Source organism: Acipenser ruthenus, chromosome 35 (genome assembly GCF_902713425.1).
Source record: "Acipenser ruthenus chromosome 35, fAciRut3.2 maternal haplotype, whole genome shotgun sequence".
NCBI classification, from domain to species: Eukaryota; Metazoa; Chordata; class Actinopteri; order Acipenseriformes; family Acipenseridae; genus Acipenser; species Acipenser ruthenus.
Genome location: NC_081223.1, coordinates 9297614 through 9304285, shown reverse-complemented (window position 1 = coordinate 9304285; position 6672 = coordinate 9297614). Strand labels below are relative to the sequence as shown.

The following is a 6672-nucleotide window of genomic DNA, read 5'->3' as shown; positions in this document are numbered from 1 at the left end:
TGTAATGGACGAAGTCAATGTACGATTTAACCAGATTAAATTGCATTGTTCCACCATAAAGACAATCAAGGTCTGTCTTACGCGGATGGAGGTGGGGTTGGTAATATGGCTGGTTTCATTGTATGCGAGTGTCTTGGTGAGCTTATGCTACCGAGACGACAGTCATCATAACCCATTTAGTTCCCATCATTTCACGGCTTCGTCCCACCCCCTCCACTCCAGACACAGACAAAAATAACACACACCTCAATAGGGGGCGCGTCTCCGACAGAGCCACCGACCAATAACTCGCCTGTCTGGGCACGGGTCTGGAGATGAGCGATCACCGCGGCCCAATCAGCGGCTTTGTGTTGCCTGCCGGTGCCGGGGCTGGTCGTGTCAAGCTGCGGCTGCGCTTCAGGATCAGAGACCGAAGCCAGAGCTAGTGGAACCTGAAGGAACGACACTCAGGTGAGTCCGGGGATCGAATTGCGGCCTAGTTATAAAGGGGGGAATTTGCGGAAAAACGGATTCAAAGCGGCTTAGTGTTTCGTAATAGCTACCCCGTCCACTAAACATAACTACATGCCAATTTGCAGTCGCTGGTGACATGGATAAAAGACTTGCCATATTTGCATCAGCATCTATAAAAAAGAGCAATTGGTCTCCGGTTGTTCTCAGATGCATTGCAGCCGGTTTTAGCGGAGACTCGTTGTCGAAAGCGTTGTGCGGTTCCGGCGTCTACCGGAAAATAAATCCTTGGTTTACTAGAAGCAAAAATGCGTCTCATTGTTCGGCTCGCGTTTCGGGGGGCAGTCCCGGAGTCTGCGTCTCCAGACACACAGCAGCCTTATTCAACAATAACACTGTCGACTGCAATAAAATAATTCAACAGAAAAGTCTCTGGGGAAAGCAAAACAAGGGGCTGCTTCTGAAAGATTGTATGACAGCTAAGTATGTAGGCAATTCTGAGCTGTTTTAACTGGTGTTGATGGGAATTAGATTAGAATCATCAGTTATACACGTAGATGAATAAGTGTCCCCCCCCCCCCCCTCCCCCCCCTGTGTTTTTTCCCCCTTTTCGTCTAATGCTAAACGCGTATGCTGTACTAGTAATTGCATGGATGGATTTAAACTAACGGGACCGCCAACGATATAGTGCATAAAAAAACATTATTTGGAACAAAACGTATGATAAATAAAATGTTGAGTACGTATCCTATGTTGATGCCCACGTATTAAAGGAAAGCTGATGTGTAATTAGCAGATGCGTGGCACACTGTCGTAGTTATACAGTTGGGGCCTGTATTGCTTCAAAACGCGTCAGTTGGGAGTGATAGTATTGTTTGTTTTTGTAATGTGCCTGGTAGTGTTAGATTAAATGTACAGTGTTGGTTTCTAAATCCGTTTCCCTACATTGAAATGGGCTGAGTGCGGTTTGAGTCCTGGTTGGCAATGGATTCCTGTGTCTGAAGTATTATTATTATTATAGTTTTCATTACTTGGGGGGGCAATATGTATTATTTACACCGCCTTGTATGCCTATTAAAAACTAAGGGGTCAGCGAACCCTGTCGGCCAATAAATTTATCCCAGGAGCAGCCATGGCAACAGCAGTGTGGCAACACGAGCTTCCCTACCTTGCCCCAAGGGGTGCACACCTCAAGTCTGCCCAGGACGGGAGGGACCACTCTTCCACTTAGGAAGGGGAGGGGGGGGGTGATGATGAATGGAGCTATTCCGCCTCTATGCCAAATCCAATTATTTTCCCTGTTTTCTTTAAGGAGCCCCGTGCCCAATGAAGTGTGCTCTTTACAGTGGGGAGTTTTTCTTGCTGTTTTCATCCTTTTTTGATGAAGCTGGTTTCCAGTGGGTCCCTGGTGACTGTGGTATTGACTGTACTGATACATTGCGGTATCGATCCTCTGAGATTGAGTACTGCTGCAGACAACAATAGGATTCCTACCCAGCGCTGGTCCTGCAATACAATGTGTTCTATCGGAGTAGACTGCCTGATTCACTTCATTGATTCATTTAGCACGGGCAGCAGTGTGGAGTAGTGGTTAGGGCTCTGGACTCTTGACCGGAGGGTTGTGGGTTCAATCCCAGGTGGGGGGACACTGCTGCTGTACCCTTGAGCAAGGTACTTTACCTAAATTGCTCCAGTAAAAACCCAACTGTTTAAATGGGTAATTGCATGTAAAAAATAATGTGATATCTTGTAACAATTGTAAGTCGCCCTGGATAAGGGCGTCTGCTAAGAAATAAATAATAATAATAACAATTTAAATGCCATTGAAGAATGAAAGTGGGTTTTCACCCTTAAAAGAATAGCTTGGATTCAACATGTAAGAAGTTTGTTAGCTGCTTAAATAGAAGCTGTTTTTTTTTTTTTTACACAATTTCAAAGTACAAATTGAATGAGTTAAAAAAAAAAAAAAAAAAAGAATACAAGGGTAAAATAAAAAGGTGTGATTCGGCTGGGTTTGTGAATCAACTTAAAATGAAGTCATGTTGGCAATTGCTGGAATGCTCTTGGCTACAGCAGGTTTGTGTCAGCAAACTGGACTGTCAACAAAGCCTGTGGTATTAAGAGCGCACAGAAAGCTAGACTGTGGCAATGGCAAACACAAAGTACTGCAGTGTAAAGCACGATCGTGGGAACTGTCTGCAGCGTGTTGTATCTGTGCGGCTCCCCTTACTCTCAGGAAGTCTCTATTGCAGGAAACATACAGTAGTGTGCAAGTGCATTGGAACCCCATTGCTTCTGTAGTTTAGATTTGCTGTGCACAGGAAATCGAACCACTGGAACTGAATAGACAAAGTGGTGATTGTCTAACACAATTCATTTAAAATAGTAAGAGACAAAGAACTCTGCCACCAATGGTAAAATGCATGAGATTTTTAGAAAGTTGTTTAAGATGCCAGATTAAAACACAAAGTGGTCTGACATTTTCACACGAGTGCCTATTGTTTCTATATCGCTGATTACCGACTGGAAAATTGAAATTCTCACACCCAGAGGTTTTCATGCAGATATATAAGGAGATCAATGATCCAGCGTGCCACTCGCTGTACAGACCCAGCGTGCCACTCGCTGTACAGATCCAGCGTGCCACTCGCTGTACAGACCCAGCGTGCCACTCGCTGTACAGACCCAGCGTGCTACTCGCTGTACAGACCCAGCGTGCTACTCGCTGTAGAGATCCAGCGTGCCACTCGCTGTACAGACCCAGCGTGCCACTCGCTGTACAGACCCAGCGTGCCACTCGCTGTACAGATCCAGCGTGCCACTCGCTGTACAGACCCAGCGTGCCACTCGCTGTACAGACCCAGCGTGCTACTCGCTGTACAGACCCAGCGTGCTACTCGCTGTACAGATCCAGCCTGCCACTCGCTGTACAGATCCAGCGTGCCACTCGCTGTACAGACCCAGCCTTCCACTCGCTGTACATACCCAGGGGTGTGCAGTTCTGAGAAACGTCACCAACGGGCTTTCATTTTAAAAGGTACCACAAGGCCTTCCAGGAAGTCCCTCACACCTGCACTTCCTGGGTCATTTCACCTGCTGGGTCAAGCAGCAGAGCCTGTCAATCATTAGGGGAAGCAGATGATTGGTTACTGACAGGAAAGAGGACCCTGAAGGGGGTGGGGACAGTTTCACGCTCCAGGTGACCTAGGAAGCGCAGGACTATCTGAAAGCAAGGCTTTGCTTAACCTACTGTTGCATGTTTTAAAATGAAGACGTAATATTTGAGACAGGTCTCTGAATGAGCACGCCGCGGAAAATGCAAGGAAATGTTGTGAGCTACAATGAGCTTTTTTTTTTTATTTTTCTCTGGTTTCAAAATTGGTATTTATTTGTGTAAGGAGAGCCCTAGAGCTTGTGAAATGGTAACCGTTTGAACCCTAGTGCTTCTGCGCAGCGCAAGCCAGGGTCAGGGCAGGCTTCAGTGTCTGAGGAGGTTCTGATTGCTTCCAGATTCTCACACACAGGAGCCCATTGTTCCAGGGAGCTGGGAGATCCGCACAACTCTGCAGCTTCAAATTACATGTTCTTATTTTTTTTAAAACTACCTTTTTATGGTGTTAGTCATTCTCACTGCTTCTTACTACAGCGGTCTCAACCTTTTTTTTTCAGATACCCTCTTTTGTATTTTTCTACTGAAGCTGTGACCCACCCAGTAAAAACAAAGCCATAGACATTTTTATTAAAGTAAAATAATTTTATGTAGATGTTATACGTACATAAATAAATAAACCAAACAGTACATTTTACAAATTCTACAACGTAATTAAATTATGAAAAACGACTCTAATGTGCGATCTGTGCTGCTTGCCCTCTGTAAGGTTTCTCCAGCAAGGTGTTATGTGTGAGATGCTAACTCTGAGATCATCCCCTATACGAAGCTCCACTTTCAACAAACTACGTTGTTGTAAACGGCAGCAAACGCTTGGCTTTCAGCTCAATATTGGGATATTCACATGTAACCAGGATCCAAAATTGCGACACAGAAACCTCCACAAATTTCCTTTTCAAAGATCCATCTCGAGAGAGTTCTGTGAGCTCGTTTTCAGTCACGAGGCAGGTCATCTCTCTATCTCCGTAGTAAAAGGGTGTCGAATCCACTCAGTGTTTGATATAGGATCGCCAGGGCCTACATCAAACATCGTCAGATTGAACTGTGAGAGCAGAGAGGTGGTTTACAACAAGGCTGCTACGATTAAATCGAAAATCAATTTTTCATTTGATTCCAGTCTTCGTTACATACAGCCAGATAAATACTGGATAATCGCTTTGAATACATTTTTGTAACGCGCATAGTTAATAACATTATTTAAGTTTATCAATGAAACTGCACCGAACGCCCTTGCCTTGCTATTTACAGTATTTCTTCCAGACAGGCGGTGGGCGTGCTCTTCTTTTCCTGCTTAAGTGTTAACTAGCATCTGATTTGCTGGTCCCATCCTACCAGCGAATCAGTTTTGAAAATGCTTTGTAAGTATATTCAATGTAAACAAAAAAATTGTGCACACTGAAGAAAACTGACTGTATATAGTTTGTGCTTCTTTGAAGTTTCAAACGGGAGAGTGATTTCTGTGGTCTATTTTATTTTGAAAGACTATATTTTGTGTGCCCAATTAATCGATTGCTATTTGGAGGCTTATCTGACAGCTCTAGTTTACAACCTCTGTTCTTACCTGACAGAAATCCTGGGCTTCATGGTCATCAAAAGTTTGTCACGAGAGGAAACTTATCAGTACACCCATCAGCAACCCGCTTCTCCCATAGTTTCAGCTTTTTTCTATTTTAAAGCAGTGATCTTGTTGTTATGCTCAAAAATGTTACCTCAATGGCCTTGCAAGTTTTGCAGCTGCTCTGTGTCAACAAAATACTAAATCAGACTTTTGATCCATCAAAAATGAGTGCAGCTCTAAACGGAGCTCATAAAGACGATGCAGCACTTTACCCCAGTGAACTTCGGTGTGCCATAAAAGGTGGACGTGTTCGCTTCCCAGCTCCCTGCACGGCACTTCAGAACAGCGAGCATTGAGGGGGTGTGCTTTTATAAAGTGAACACGGTTTGTAGCCGTCTGTAATACAGCGTGCAGTTCGGGGCTTATTTATTTTTTTGATGCTAAGGCCTCTTTGTGGAGAAAACAATAGTGCCAAGTAGAATCTTTTGCTACTTGCAAAACCTGCTGAACAACCCCTGACTTTCTGCCCATAACAGCAGCAGCACTATCGCAACTCCCACACGGTTCTTCCATTCCAATGCATTTTCCACCATAAGTGTTCAAAACCTTGAAACTCTGGGGAGATCTGCACTAAACAGCAAATCCTTCTTTAAGTCACCATTGCAGCAGTAACGTCATACACAAGCAAAACTGCACAGCCAGCTGCATCTGTCTGTTTGAATGGCAAACAACTCGCTCGCTTTTACAAATCCACAAGTTGCTGTTTCATGTCTTTTGAAGTGTCTGTTATCCTCCTGAGTTCAGTATCCCTCGACAGCGGGATGCACTTACGTTTCCTGGAAGCAGATTCTCTGAACGCTTCGGTACACATATCCAAAGCAGTTGGTAATACCAACTCTTCGGCTATCGTGTGGGCTTTCTTACATTTAGCAGTACGCTGCGAAACTAGAAAGGAAGTTCAAAGCACTCTGAGATACAGTACAAGCACAGCTAACCAGATTTTTTGTTGTATCTGCTTCAATTTCCTTTCAAAGTAAGCCAAAGGTTTACCTTCATCACCGGGTGTAGCGTGTGCTGAGGCCTCTTGAGTTTTGACGGTTTCATGCTTGCATTGGCAAGCACTTCACAGCAATGACACACTGCGGTTTGGGTTCGTTTCAGAACCGATATAAGTGAAGCCAACTGAAGATCCGATTTGTCTTATTTATGTTTAGTTCCACCACTTTATCTTCTTTTTCACTATGCTTTTGGTTTCTGCTGGCCGTCAAGGAATTTGATGGTGATGCAGCTTCTTGGTCAGGCCCAACGCGTTTTCAAAAAACAATCTTTTTTGGTTTGTTTTTTTAATTCACTTATCTAATTATTTGTATTTTCCTTTGTTTTAGATACACTTCATTTAACTTTATTTCTTAACTATTCTTTACACCTTTTTGCTTTTTTACTGCTTTTAGCTTTCCAGAACCTCGCGCTCACTTTCTTGCACTCAACGTAATTT

The 6672-nt window shown here is 44.0% G+C and overlaps 1 protein-coding gene across 1 annotated transcript in view; it reads left to right on the top strand.

Moving 5' to 3' along the window:
* The first annotated feature begins 296 nt into the window (after window positions 1-296).
* LOC117395616 (transcriptional repressor p66-beta) overlaps window positions 297-6672 on the top strand; it is a 45810-nt gene continuing 39434 nt past the window's right edge. Inside the window, exon 1 of the mRNA XM_059007818.1 lies at window positions 297-450. The gene's annotated coding sequence lies outside the window, so the exon portion shown is untranslated. The remainder of the gene's footprint in view (window positions 451-6672) is intronic.